This window comes from Ictidomys tridecemlineatus, chromosome 2 (assembly GCF_052094955.1).
Source record: "Ictidomys tridecemlineatus isolate mIctTri1 chromosome 2, mIctTri1.hap1, whole genome shotgun sequence".
Lineage (NCBI taxonomy): Eukaryota > Metazoa > Chordata > Mammalia > Rodentia > Sciuridae > Ictidomys > Ictidomys tridecemlineatus.
In genome coordinates this window covers 160,911,069-160,926,923 of record NC_135478.1, presented here as the reverse complement: position 1 = coordinate 160,926,923, position 15,855 = coordinate 160,911,069, and the positions used below count along the sequence as shown (strand labels likewise).

At 38.1% G+C, this 15,855-nt stretch overlaps 1 protein-coding gene and 1 pseudogene across 3 annotated transcripts in view; both read left to right on the top strand.

The window, feature by feature from the left end:
• Znf277 (zinc finger protein 277) overlaps nucleotides 1–15,855 on the top strand; it is a 192,088-nt gene that overhangs the window by 120,769 nt on the left and 55,464 nt on the right. The gene's annotated exons all lie outside the window — the stretch shown is intronic.
• LOC144375388 (small ribosomal subunit protein eS24 pseudogene) lies at nucleotides 55–15,280 on the top strand (annotated as a pseudogene).

The following is a 15,855-nucleotide window of genomic DNA, read 5'->3' as shown; positions in this document are numbered from 1 at the left end:
GAAATGTTTAAATTTTTCATAAGCCTGATTTTAACGAGTTGTTTCAGCCTCCTCCCCACAGGCTTCCTTCATCCAATAAGTCACTAATTTGACAGTGTGGTTTCTCTGCTATATTTGTAAACCATAAATGTAATGATAAAAAGAAGAGCTACAGAAGAAAAAAAAAATCAGAGATCTGTATAATGTACAAATTGGACACCATTTTGTAATAATCAAGCTGGGCACAGTGGTACATGCCTATAAATCCAGCAACTTGGGAGGCTGAGGCAGAAGGATTGCAAGTTCAAGCCAGCCTCAGCAACTTAGCAAGGCCCTCTCTCAAAAATTTAAAAAGGCTAGGGATGTAGTTCAGTAGTTGAGTGTCCCTGGGTTCAATTCCAGGTTTAAAAAAAAAAAATGAGCAAAAACTGATTATATTGTCATTATTACCTTCTGTCTAGAGTTGTTAAAAGTCCCCTAAAATGGACATTAATATAATCAATTTTATTTTTCCATCCAATGTATATGTTACTAATAGATTTATGACACTGTTTAAAAACTGCCACAAAATATAACCCAATACCAGTATAATACCTAACAAAATTAATGATAACTTCTTAATATTATCTATTTTCAGTCTTACCCAGTTATTTCAAAAATGTCCTTTTGCAGTATTATCAATCAGGGGACAAATATTGCATGCCTCTTGGTAAAATGCACTAATCAGAACAAAATATCACTTTTGTGGATTTCTACCAAAAATGTATAACCTGGATGTAATGAAGAAACATCACTCAAACCTAAGTTGAAAGACAGTCTACAAAATAATTGACCTTTACTCTTCAAAGATGTCAAGGTCATAAAAAACAAAGACTGACAAACTTTCTAGTTATTAAATCATAGTTCAACAGATGTATTGGATGCTGGACAGAAATCAATGTTTTCTTTTTGCTATAGAAGACATTAGTGAGTCAGTTGGCAAATTTTAAATAAGGTCTATAGTAAATGTATTACTATTCTAGTATTTCATTATTGCACTATAGTTATATATTAGAATATCCTCATTTTTCAAAAGTGCACACTGAAGTGTTTAGGTGTGAAGGAACAACTATTTGCAATTTACTCTCAAAAAAACTGGGCTAGAGGGCTGGGGGTTGTGGTTCAGTGGTAGAGCACTTTCCTAGCATATGGGAGGCACTGGGTTTGATTCTCAGCACCACATATAAATAAATAAAGTAAAGGTCCATAGGCAACTAAAAGAAAAAAATTTTTTTTAAAAACTGGGCTAGAGATATAGAGAGTGATAAAGTAAACGTGGTAAGACCTTAGCATGGAGAGGGTAGGTGGAATTCTTAGTACAATGGGAGGTTTTCTCTAAATCTGAAATTAAAAGGTTTTCAAAAGGTCTTTTTTGGGGGGTTGTTTAATCACATTTCAAGGAGATCCATCCATTACATTTGGTTGACTAATTCATTATGGCTCTTATATCTGTAGCAGTTCACATTTCTTTTATGCCATTTATTTGTCAATGAAACTGGATCATTTATTTCACTTTTTTAATTTGGATGATTGTATCCTTGTGTGACATGTTCCTGTATCACCCATTTTTCCTGCAGATTTAGAAACTTCATTAAATTTAAATTCAAAACTTTTTGCAAGACTACTTCATAAGAAGTACTGTGTAGTTCCTATAATATTACATCAGGTACATAATATCTGATGTACTATTTTTAGAGATAAAATTGCTTAGTGTTGGGCACAGTGGCATGCACCTATAGTCCCAGCTACTAGGGAATTTGAGGCAGGAAGATCTCTTGAGCCCAAAAGTTCCAGCCCTGAGCAACTCCGCAAGACCCTATCTCAGATAGATAGATAGATAGATAGATAGATAGATAGATAGATAGATAGATAGATAGATAGATAGATAGATCCATTGCCAGTTTGTTGTATCATTATAAAGTTCTCCATATCTTTCATCTAGTATAATATCCATTGGTAATTATTTTCTACATCTGTTATATTTTTTGAGGTTGTAATGGTGATTTTCTAATTCTGTCCTTTCTTTATATATAAATTCTTTACACAACATATATGTTACATAGCACTGTATAATAGCACTTATATATAAATTCTTTACACAACATATATGTTACATAGCACTGTAGTCTGAGGTTCTAGTTTTGAATCATCAATGCCAGCCTGTATAGACAGTGCCCCCAAATTAATCTTGGAGTCATGTGACCTGTCCAGAGTTTAAAAAGTCAGTTTCTCCCACATGTGATCCTAAATTGACTGGATATATAAATCACAGCAGCTCTGACCATGCCTTTAGATGTCCAGGCCTCCAGCTCTGCACACACCTATGGAAAAATTTTCTTGAACACCAGGCAAAGAAATGGTGCCCTTATAATGAACAACGGCTAAGTGAAAGACAAAATTAAATTGTTTTAAAACGAAAGATTTAAAAAATGATTCTGTGGGCTGGGGCTGTAGCTCAGTTTCCTAGCACATATGAGGCACTGGGTTCGATCTTTAGCACCACATAAAAATAAACAAATAAAATAAAGGCATGCTGTCTATTAAAAAAAAAAAAAAGCAGTCCTGTTCCTAGAACACTATTTCTAGGAGTCAGATCTCAGAATGTCAAGGAATGTATGGAATGTCTTCTACACTGTTCTTCAGTCTTAGAACAGAAGCAATAAGCAATGGAAGAATTTAACAAAGTAAACCAAGAATAACAAGCTTGAGAAAGAGGTTTTTTGAAGAAAAAGTTGGTAGTTTAGAGAACAAGTCAGGTAGATTTTTCTCTTTGCCTCTCCGGCTTTCTGAGGACAGACTGCCACCATGAATGTCACAGTAACTTTCTAGACCAGTAAGTTCATACCCAACGACTACTTCAGAGGAAACAAATGGTTGATGATGTTCTTTACCCTGTGAAAGCAACAGTACCTAAGAAAGAAATTTGATAAAAAATTAGCCAAAATGTACAAGACCACATCAGATGTCGTCTGTGTTTGGATTCAGAATCCATTTTGGAGGTGGCAAGATAAGTTAATGATTCCTTGGATTATGCAAAGAAAAATGAACCCAGACATAGACTGGCAGGACATGGTCTGTATGAAAAGAAAAAGATTTCAAGAAAACAGTAAAAGGAACACAAGAACATAATGAAGAAAGTCAAGGGGACTGCAAAGGCAGATGTTAGTGCTGGCAAAAAGCCAGTCTCTGTGGTGATTGTGCAAATTGATTACAAGGATTAATAAACTGAAAACTTAAAAAGAAATGGTAACTTGGACCCAGTGAAATCCAATAGGAAAAGAAGCAAAATCTCAGGAAACTGTACTGCCTCTAACAGAAGGAACAAGAATATGGGCCACTTCTTGGCCAAGTGCTTTTAGAGCTACATAGAGACTTCTTGGTAAGAACTGCTCCTTCAAACCTGGGACAGTGATATCAATTATTCCCCGAAGGTCTCTCCAGTCTAAGAAAAAAAATCAGTCAAAAGAAAGTAGCTACTCAAGGTATTACTTAATGAGTGTCCAAATGTCACTTGAATCATAGATGGAGACACAGCATTTGCGGTGCCAGAGGAAACATGCCTGAGAAATTTGTACAGCTGAGACTCCAAATGAAGATGGCAAGGAAGGTAAAACACAGGAGAGCCAGGCCTGGATAAGATATTAGGTCCAATCAGAAAATCCATGCCAGTTAGGATAGTCTTAACTCAGAAAGGTGAGGGTGGCCATGATATTATTGAATAATGATTGCTTTTGTTCAAACTAGAACCCAGGGACTTAATCTTTCATAATGAAGTTTCCATTAGACAAAATATAGAACAAAATGTTAAATAGCACATGTCTGGGGCAGAAAGAAGAGAAAATTAGCTTCAAGTTTTTTTTAACTTAAAAAAAGGGAAAGGAGCCATCAGATTCTACAAGTGTGACTTAAAGAAGAAAAGGGATCAACTTTGTTGTGACAAACTTAGTCATTCTGACTGGACTTGGAATTACCCCAGTTATCAGTTTGGCCTTCTGAGGGCAACAGCTTCACTCTTCACTGTAGTCTCAAGAATATTCACAGCATAGTTGCCACTGAGGTAGGAGCAGGTAAGGGATGCACTCATGAAAATGGGCACAGCACTTCCCTGAAGGATTGTTGACTCCTATAAAGGAGATGGTCACACTCTTGCTTGGCCTTGAGCTTAATGGTTAAGCCCAAGAAGCAGAAATGAGGAGCGTTGGAAAGAATGAACCTCCTTTCCCCTAATATTTTGCTTCCATGAGAGAGAGAAACCCATTACATAACATTTTTTGGTTTCTCTGTGCCCTTTTTCACTACTACAAGGGACATGGATGAATTTTCTAACTGCAAATTAGTAGAACAGGAACTTGGCATCTGTGCCTCAGCCCCTTGGTCCTCTTTGTTCTCTTGGAAGCCTGCCTATCTACAGAGAGAATACATTTTGTTATTCCTCCAGTCTTCAGACCTTAAAATGGCAGGCAGGCTCTGTCCATGCAGGTGGAAGCCTCAAGTTGTCCAACATAACTAACTATTCAAAGTTGTCCTTAATTTAAGGGCTTAATGTTAGAAAGTTCACTCTCCCACTTCTATAAGCCATTTTTTTCAATATTATCTTTTTTTTTTTCTTTTTGGTACCAGGGATTGAACCCAGGGGTGCTTAACAACTGAGCCACACATCCCCAGTCCTTGTTTTATATTTTATTTAGAAACAGAGTCTTGCTGAGTTGCTTAGAGCCTTGCTTTTGCTGAGGCAGGCTTTGAACTTGCAGTCCTCCTGACTCAGCCTCTGGAGCTGCTGGGATTACAGTCACAAGCCACTGCACCCAGCCCAATATAATGTTAATTAGCAATAAAGGTAATATGTCATATCCCTCTGCTTGGCTATTTATCAAGTGACCCTTCTAGAAGTTTCATAGCCTATCTAGGATGGTGGATATGGCCAGGATATTAGGAAACCACTTCTTAGAAATTCACCAATAATCCAGGGAGAAGGCAAAATAGACATAGTTCTATGTAACACTAAGGTTGGGCAAAAAAAGCTAGAAAATTGATGGCTAGGATATCACTTGTGAGCCAGATGGACAAAGACATTTTGAAGACCATGAGAACTAGGCTTAGGCTGAGTTCATTCCACCAACCTTAAGACAAGAATTTGAATGCAAATCATTTATTTAAGAGGTAAACCCAGGAGAAACCAGTTCAAAAGATGAAAAATGAAATGGATGGAACACAAAACTGTATCAATGAAGAACTGGGGCTCAACTTCAGTGAGGACCTCTGGGAGATGGCATAGACCACTTTTTATATTGCCCTCTTCACCACCACCACCACAAAGGAGCAAAAAAAAAAAAAAAAAGCAACTTGATGGGTTGTGGTTTGAGGGCTGATCCTGGGAGTATTCCTTGGAATTTCCAGCCTGCCTTACACATTACTCCAACACCCTCTGGAGTCCAAAAAAGGCCCTTTTACAAAGACTCAGGAGACTAATGGAAAAAAGATGTGGGCTGGGTGCTGAAAACAACTGCTTCAACTATAGACATTGCATAACAGCAAAATAAGAGCTTAGTTGTCCTCAAGTCTTTTTTATGTATCACCTCACTTGACATTCAAAACACAATGTTGTGAAGTATCTAGGCAGCAGTTTTTCTCCTCATCAAGGGTAAAGAGAGGATGAGAAAACAGAATTGGAGAGATGAGAACTTGCCTGAAAGTAAGCACAACAGAAATATCAAAAAAATAATATATGGGAATTTAAAATGAGACAAAGCCAAGTCTTGAACTCTTTTTAATAAATGGACACAAAGCAATTCTCTTTAATAAGATGAAGTAGAACTTGAAATCTGAACAAGAATTCTTTTTTAATGTAAGTGCTTTGCTGAATTTATATACAGAATTAATACAGCCTACTTCCACCAAAGACATCAGATTGCAGCTATCTTTTGCTTATTCTGCAAAAATAGCCATCCAGTCTCCTGGAAACTTCATTCAACTTTTTCATAAGCTTTATATGATAGATAGAAGATTAAGCCAGAAGTTTCAGTTGGACTCTTATTCCTATAATTGATATTTTGAAAAGCTAAAACATGTTCAGTTCCTGGTGATGGCAATTTGCATGATTGAATGGCATTGCAAGACAGTTAATTCATACTGAAAACATTCTGCAAAATTAACAATTTCAGCGTTCTAAGACTCAAGGAAAGCATTGTCCTTTTTGGATTATAAAATTAGACTATAAAAGAAAAGATATTTGAAAACATTCTCAATTAACTTGGACACAGGGTGAGAAATAAATAAAACTACTATGATTTTGGTGTTTTCTTCATTCAAAAATCATTAGAAGAACAAAATAATGTGCTGTGATAGATAGTAAAAAAGAAATGTAAATTCAAAGGAAAGTGAAAGACAAAAAATGATCTCCTACTATCACAAAAAAAACCAACCCTCCCCACCACCTCCATCATTCCCTACAAAGATAAAATCTAAAGCTTAGCGTTTTAGACTCCTCACAATCTGGCCAAAACTGCCTCCTTTGTCATCAAATCTATCTCCAAATCTTGTCAATTCTAACAACAAAATACATCCCAGTTTCTATCACCATCACCTACCTAAACTACTGTGAAAGTTTCCTAACTGGCCTCTCTTAACCTGGGTCCATCCAGACTGTCCTCAGAACAGCTAGAGTGTTTTTTAATGATTCCTTACCATGTGTGATGACTTTATTGACTGCTGACCCTACATTCACTCTCACTTTCTTTCCTTATAATTTTCAAATTCTTTATGGAACCACTGCCTCCTCGTTATGTCACAATCATACCATTGGGGAATGACCCCAACCCCAGCTACAAGGAAGAGGGGAGTTATAACCCACCCTTACTACAGAGTGGGTTAGCAATGAACAGTAACTAAATCTAAGCCAAAAAGTGTAGGAAGCCCCTGATCACTGTGGCCAATCCAAGTTGATCCAATCGGAAGGAAACTGGGTTATCTTAAATGACCTAAAGAAGCTACGATTTCCCTATTCTTGGGAGAAGGAAACCATGTACCCTGGTTGCTGCCAAAGCCTTCTTGCAGCATTGAGAGAAACTGGCCCAGGGACTTTCAGAGAGAATTTCAGAGAAAGGAGCCAGAATCCCACCCCCTCTGAAAGCAATGCTCCTATTTGAAACCTTAAGTAGGGTTTCTAGTACATGAAATAAAAGCTTCCCAACTAATAGAGATGGCTTTCCGGTGAACACAAAATCAACTCTAAACTGAAGACATTCACCGAATGTCTCTAATCATCCCCTGCGATTGCCCACTATTCTTCAGGTAACCAACCTTTCTGTCTCTTAAGCAGGAAACTTTACTTTCCCTGCCTCAATGCTTTTGAATGTTTGTCCCTATTCTTTATGTTAATATCTCCTTATCTTTCATGCCTCCCCTAAACTATCTCCTTGTAAGGACCCAATCCCCTGCGTAGTCCTATACTAATGTATGGCCAGGGAGGTTCGGCAACCCCATGAGAAAAGAGGGGGTAAGGTCAGGGTGTCAGGTGATCTCAGGTTCCACAAGCAAATGTTTCACTCTCCCCTCTGTGAGAATAAAGAGATAGAATCCCAGATGGCTGCTCCCAGGAGAAAAAATCATGGAAGCCAGGCTGCACTTCTCTGTGTGGGGGTCTAGAGGCCACAAACTGGAAGCTGGTGCAGAGTGGTGGGTGAGGAGAGAGTAGAATGAGAGCAAGACAGTGAAGAGACTATAAAGAAGGACTAGAGAGGCTCGAGGGCAGACTGGTCAGCACAGCAGAGGTGACAAGGACTTTGAGGCTATGTTGTATAACACATGGTGTCTGGGTATTTTGTATAAAAAATAATTCCTTGGAAAACGGAAATAGATTTACCAGGAGGCAAAGAAGAAGAAATGGTAGCTACTGCTTAATGATTCCAGAGATTTTGTTGGGGTAATGAAAAAGTTCTAGATCGTGATAACAGGTATACAACAATGTGAATTTAATACTACCTAATTACACATTTTAAAATGGTCCAAAATGATAAATATTATGTATATTTTATCACAACTAAAAAAAAACATTTAGAGGAAAGGTTTATTTGGGTTCACAGCTTCAGAGCTTCAATCTAAAAAATGCTTAAAAAAAAAAAAGGTTTTTTTGAATTAAATAGAACTGGGCATGGTGGTACATGCCCATAATCCTAGCTACTCAGGAGGCTGAGGCAGAAGTATCACAAGTTTCGGGCCAATCTCAGCAACTTAGCTAGACCCTGTCTTAGAAAATAAAAAGGGTTGAGGATGTAGCTAGAAAAACTTAGCTAGACCCTGTCTTAGAAAATAAAAAGGGTTGAGGAGTAGTAGAACATCCTATCCAATTAAAAAAAAAAAAAAAAAAACCTAGCTCACTGGTGACTCTGAAGGAAGAACTAGAACAGGCCAAGCCAACCTAGGAGGCTGGCACACTAAACTGGTCAGGAGGAGATGAGAACTTCAACAAGGGCAATAATAGGAATCGATTCAGAAATAGAATGGTCAGGACCACATGAGTTTCATTTTGGACCTGCTGATTTGAGACATTATGGTGGACATTGCCCAGCTCCCTTCTTCAGGATTAAGGCACGCATTTCCCCTGCTTGCCTGGCCCACAGCTGCATTCATTTGTGGACATTGTCCTTGACTAAAAGGAGCTGCAAGGGGTATTGGATACTTAGGAAGAAATGCTTGACAAGTGAACTAATGGGAAGAGATGGCAATTAGAGTTTTGGTTGGATTTAACAACAAAGAGACCATTAGTGACTTTAGCAAGAGGAATATATGAGGAGGGGCAAGTTCTGGGTTTCAAGGGGATGGAGGCCACATAAGAAGCATTGAGTACTTTGCTGGATCTGACTCTTAAAGAAAGAGTAGGAATCAGGCCATGGGAAGACCGGCTAAGCAGGGAAAGTAGTGTGAACAAAAGAATCCAGAGAAGTGGGTAGTACCTAGGCTTGGCTATGATAAATGGTAGGCTTTAGAATTTGAGATCATTCAACCAGGCTGTCACCATACATATGCCTCAGTTCCACACAAAGTCTCACTAAGTTGCTGAGGCTGGCTTTGAACTTGCAATCCTCATACCTCAGCCTCCCAAATTGCTGGGATTACAGGCATATGCCACCGTGCCCAGATTATTAATACATTTTCTAAAATGAGTTCTATTAAGCCAAATTAATACCCTGATTAGTTTCCTAACATGTCCAGTAAATTCATTTCAGATACTTTTTATATTTTTGTTAATATCATATTCAAACTTTTAATTCTTCTTTTTATAAATACACAGGAATAATTGAATATATCAAACTGTATCCATTAAATAAATTTTAATTTATCCATATAATGAATTCCTTTATGACTATTATTTCTATCAAATCCAATTTTACTAGATATATACTTGTGGAATCAAACCTTTCAAGATAATTTGATCTTTGCTGTTTTTTAAAATGTATCTTTGTTGTTTTTTTTTTTTTAATCTCTAGCAAATTTTTGAGTGAGAAACTTTAACCATCATCAGTTTCTTGTTTTGGGAGATACTGCAGTTGAGTTTGAGTTCTTGAAGTGGCAGGCCAGAGGATGCCTTTACAATAGTCCAGTTACAGTGGATAAACACAGACTTCAGGGAAAAACTTAGTGTCTCCTTTTCTATTGAAGTTCTGAAGCACTACTAAAATAGTTCTATTTCCTCCCCAAGTCCCTACCTGATGATCAGCCAGTGATTTAAACTCTGGAGGAAAAATGGCTCATTAATTTAATAGGATAGCGTTCATCTTGGCACATTCTTCTTTTCCTTGAAAAGTGACACCAATAGTTATTTTCAATCTCCCTTGAAAACAATGACAATGTCAACCATGTGTCTTTTTTTTTATCTTTTAAATGCAATGATTAGTGAAATTCCTTCTTTAACTAGCCTGTTATTATCCCCGAGCAATGGAATAACCTGGGTTAAGTTATTAAAACAAGCCATCACCATGATGCACATAATAATCATGGATTTATAAGGTTGACCTCTAGAAAATTCCTTGATTTTGGAGCCAAAAAAATAGTAAACTAGTGTGGGTCAAACTAAGATGATTAATTTTAAAAGTTAAGAGGGTAAAACTTGACTTGACAATATACAACATAACACCACGAAGACTATCTTCACATTAGGCTAGAATTAGAAATCCTCACATCTGGGCAGTAGCTCTGACAGCAAAGCCCAAAGTGCCCACCATCTGGGTAATTAATACAAGAGAATAACGTGGACAAGGTCGGGACTGCAGTGTCTCAAAATGAATACCTGTGTGCCTCTTTCCAAGGGCTCACTACTCATCTTCAGCCTGTCTTCTCTAAACAGCTTCTGTTAATACACCAGAATCTCAGACCCACATAGCCGAATTTATTTTTCAAAATAAGTTGGAGAGCTGGGGCTGTGGTTCAGTGGCAGAGCTTTTGCCTAGCACATGTGAGGCACTGGGTTCAATCCTTACCACTACAGGAAAATAAACAAAGAGAAAGCCAGATACGGTGATACATGCCTGTAATCCTAGCGCCTCTGGAGCCTGAGGCAGCTTCAATGGCAAGGAGCTAAGCAATTCAGTGAGACCCTGTCTCTAAATAAAATGCAAAAAGGGGTTGGGGATCTCTCCCATTGGTCAAATGCCCCTGGGTTCAATCCCCGGAAACTAAATAAATAAAAAAATAAATAAAAGCATTCTGTCCATCTATAACTACAAAAAATTTCATAATAAAAAAGTTGGAAATCTGGATTTTTCAGTGAAATTTTCTGACTTTTAATTTATATCTGACTGGCCAATCTCCTTTTGACTCCTGATATTTATTACATGATAAATTAAAAATTCAAATATTACTTACCATAGACCAGTGTTCTCAAAAATGAGATGGAATGCATATACCCAGGGAATATTTTAAGTGTTTATTTGTGCATATCCATACACAAATAGTACATTAAAATAATTTTGTCTATGAAATTGCAAAGAGTAATCTATAAAGAAGAGATATATAGTCATCCATTAGTAACCATGAGGGACTTGTCCCAGAACCCTTCCAGGATACCAAAATCCATGGACCCTTGAAATTAAATGGTGTAGAGTTTGCATATAACCTACATAATCCTCTCAGACACTTCAAACCATCTCCCGATTGCTTTTAATACATAGTACAATGTAAATGTTGTTACACTGTATTGTTTGGAGGCATAATGACAAGAAAAGTCTGTATATATTCAAAACAGACACAATTTTTTTTTCTGAATACTTTCCAACCATATCAAGAGGGCCAACTATAATTGGAGAGAGAATGAGAAAGCACTGAGAAAACATGTTGTAAAACATTTTACAGATAAAGATGTGGCATAAAAAATTCAAAGAACTGATGGAGACTACACCTCTACAATGTTTTATGGAGCAATGATTCTCAAATTTTGATGAACTTAAAATTTTTATTCCAAACAAATGTTCCTAGACTTCACACCATGGTATTCAGAAACGGTCAAAGGTGATAATAAGAAATATGCCTTTTTAGCTGGTGCCTCAAATGATTCTGAATTTAAAAGTCCACTGAGTAGACTTAATAAACACATATTGTTAACATGAACAGGCCCTTGAGTCTAAAGAATCTGGGTTCAAATCTTGGCTTATACACTTATTTTTCACCTGCCATAGGACTTCCAGAAAGTTAACTTGAACTTCTCAAAGCCTCAATCTTCTAATGTATAGAATAGGATAATAATAATGGCTACTTTGTAAGCTTGTAAAACAGTGTTCAGCACAGGAAAGAGTTAACAAATATTAACATTTTTTCCTATGATTAATTCTTAAATTCTGCAGGTGGTATCAGGAATGTTTCAGGGCAAGGTAAGAGGTCATCCTGGGCCCCTCTTATGAAGAACCTTTGTCTGCGCATGATCCCCTCCCTTTTATCATACCCTGCTTTGTTCTTCTAAAAATTCTTTTCCTCTTCAAAGCTACCCTTGATGTTCTTTTTAACTTGATTTCATCTATATAAAAATATTCATGGATATGAACACTCATCATAATAATCTCTCTACTTATGAAGATGTTTGAAGATTTCCTTAATAAAAAAAAATAAATTCTAAAAAGTCTATATTCACAAGAACTGCTCCAAGTACTCCTTTCCTAAGGATGGCTTGGATGGATACCACATGAAATTTACACCCAGGCAATGAATTTCAGACACCAAGTGTTCAACTCCTACCATGTGTACATCACTGGAAGGGTTGGTGGTAACACCTGTGTGAATAAGTCCTGCATGGCATTCTTTGTGATGCCTGTCCATCAAGCCAGATGGTATTGGTTTGTCCAAGCTGTCGCATCTGGTGTTTCCAGGCTGATGGTGATCGCACTGTTGAGATGATCCAGTGAGTTAGGCCCAACTTCAGTCAGGTACAAACAAAAGCAGATGATCCTAGGAATAGGTAAAAAGAAGGTAGACAGATGAGTGTTCATTATTACTATCAGGAAAGACTCAAAACACAGGCCCTGACTTCCACAACTCAGCACCAACAACTTCATTAAAAGGTGCTAGATTTGGAAGTATCATTTAAAAATCACAAAGAAAGTTAACAACTACCAACAAGCATTGAATGTTATACACATTAGCAATAGTCTATTCTTGGATAAGTGTTAAGAATCTCATTATGCTGAGCTTATAGTGCAAAAAATCCAAATGAACTTTCCTCCAAAGCTAATTATATGAATTAAGACTTCGGTCTCACTGCTGTAACAAAAAGATCCAAGGACACATGGTTTAATCAAGAGTCTATCTGTCAAGCCCATTATAGTCTTGGTGGTCCAGACATTAGGGCTGCATGGCTACACGGCCATCACTATGTTGGACTTACAACCCAGTCAGGAGGAAGAGAAGGATGTGCCACAGGTGTGCTCAAGTGTTTATAGGTTCATATCTTGGAAGTGTATAAATCACTTCCACTCACACCTTGTTGGACAGAACTTATTCACACAGCCACACTTAATTGCAGGGTATGCTGGGCCATTTGGTCACTAGCTGGGTGGCTATATGACCAACCTAACTATTAGAGAGAATGGATATTGATCAACAACTAGTTGAATGTGTTTCATTCACCCTTCTACAGTAGAAACAAGGTTTTCTTAGATTTCCAAAAATATCACTGGGCAGGTTATATAGGATCATGATTAAGTAGATGGTATTTAGAGTCTGACTGCCTGTGTGCAAATCCTGGTTCTCTCACTATTTGTGTGGACATGGGCAAGCTGTTTAACATTTATGTACTTCATTTTTCTTAGTGCTGAGGGCCATTACCAAGTAGGAATGACGCATCGAAATTTCCTTGCCAAGCGTACCCCATGCTGCTTAGAGGACATTCGATGGGACATTGCATGCATGCTTTAATAAGGTGACCTTGCTCAAGGACCAAGGGGAATCCGTGTTTAGAGTTGATCAGGTTTGAGGAAGTAACCGGCTCCTTGAGTTTAAGGTGTTGCCAGTTTAAAATAATGGGTTTTAGGGAAGTTGGAGGTTGAAGATTATTGCTGGGATTAGGGTGTTCCTGTTGCTTGTTCCCGTTGAGTTCTCGTAAGATTAAAATGGGATTTGGAGAGAGCCTCGTGGAGGAGGTGAATTGTGCGGGCAGACGGCAAAACGCGTTTGCCCCTGGACCTGTGTGGAGGCGGTGTGAGAGCGGGAATAAAGAATTGCTGTTTGAACCTACAAAGCTGTGAGTGCCTCGTGATTCTGGTGCCAAGCCGAGACATTGGCCCTTGGCATCTTAGGTGTATTTTGGAAATAAAAACATTAGTACCCAGCTGGGGATGTGGCTCAAGCAGTAGCGCGCTCGCCTGGCATGCACGGGGGCGCTGGGTTCGATTCTCAGCACCACATAAAAATAAAATAAAGATATTGTGTCCACCTAAAACTAAAAAAATAAATATTAAAAAAATTCTCTCTCTAAAACAAACAATCAAACAAAAAAACATTAGTACCAACTCTAAAGGATAGTATATTAGGTTTCCACTGCTGTAACAAATTACCTGAGGCTGAAAAATAAATAAAGAAAAGAGGTGTATGTAAGTCACAGCTGTAGAGCCTAAAAGTTTTAGGTGGCTCCCTTTGTGTTGCCTTTGATGTGGGCCTCCTGGTGCATGGCATCACAGTGGTAGGAGTGCCTGTTAGAGCAATCACATTGTAATCAGGGAAGCCAGGGAGCAGGAAGGGATCAGTTTTGCTCTATTATAATAATTTCATAAGAACTAACCAGGGTACCATGAAAACTGCATTAATTCTTTCCAAGGGCCATGTCCCCTCAATAAACCAATCACCTCCCATTAGGTTCTGCCAAGGCCAATGTCTCGGCTTGGCACCAGAATCACGAGGCACTCACAGCTTTGTAGGTTCAAACAGCAATTCTTTATTCCAGCTCTCACACCGCCTCCACACAGGTCCAGGGGCAAACACGTTCTGCCGTCTCCCGCACCAACAACCTACTCCACGAGGCTCTCTCCAAATCCCATTTTAATCTCAGGAGAACTCAACGGGAACAAGCAGCAGGAACACCCTAATCCCGGCAATAATCTTCAACCGCCAACTTCCCTAAAACCCATTATCTTAAACTGGCAACGCCTTAAACTCAAGGAGCCGGTTACTTCCTCAAACCTGATCAGCTCTAAACCCGAATCCGCCTTGGTCCTTGAGCAAGGTCACCTTATTAAAGCATGCATGCAATGTTCCATCAAATGTCCTCTAAGCAGCATGGGGTACGCTTGGCAAGGAAATTTCGATGCGTCATTCCTACTTGGTAATGGCCCTCAGCAAGGTTCTACATCTAAAAGTTTCCACTACCTCCCAATTGGCATCACCCCACAGGGGGCCACACTACCAACATATGAACCCTTGAGGGACACACCATCTCCAGCCATAGCAGATGTCAAAAGAAATGAACAAAATAATATTTTTAAAGTACAGAAAGTAGTTTCTAAAACACAACCTCTATCAAAATTCTAATAGCATTTTTTTTTTTTTTTGCAGAAATACAAAATCTGTCCTAAAATGAATCTGAGTGTCAAGGGACACAAATAGCCAAAACAATCCTGGAAAAGAAAAAAGTTTGAAATCTCACATTGAGTAATTTCAAAGCATATCATAAAACTATAGTAGCCAAAGTAATGTAGTTCTGTCAATGGAATAAAATAATCTAGAAATAACATGATTTGTAGCATGTAGGAGGTATTTAAATAAATGTGCTATTTTTGTTATTTTCCTCATTATCATCTTCATCATAACTAAACTGATATAATTACCCTGTTTCCTCCCCCACCTGCTTCTCTATATATTGTATGCTGATGTTAATCATTTAGGTCAGGCTCCTTCTTTTAAAAAAACTTTTGGGTTTGGCAAGAGTGTTGACTAAGTATATAGAGAAGTGCAGTTTAGGCAGGTATTAGGTGAGGAAAAACAGGCTTCAAACTGATTAAGCTTCAGGGACTAGGAACCTGTTCTTCCTTCCAGGGTATGGAACTCAAATGAAAAGACACAGATAGGTGTCGCTGGATAGGCAACAGCAGTCTGCACGTCTACAGGCAAAGCTGCAGAGCACATAAAGCCAACTGGAGACTCCTCTATGCTATTGTTGGTAACTTTGCATGGAGTCTTTAGAGTAATAGGAGGTATTTAATAAATGTGCTATTTTTAATAAGGGTTATACTCTTATACTCTTGAATGCACTATTGCTAGCACATTTTCAATGTCTGATTGCACAGAGAATGAAGCAGTCAGAGTCTAACGGGGAGCTGGACTTGGAAAGCAATTTTAGAGCAGGATAAAGGTCAAGAAATA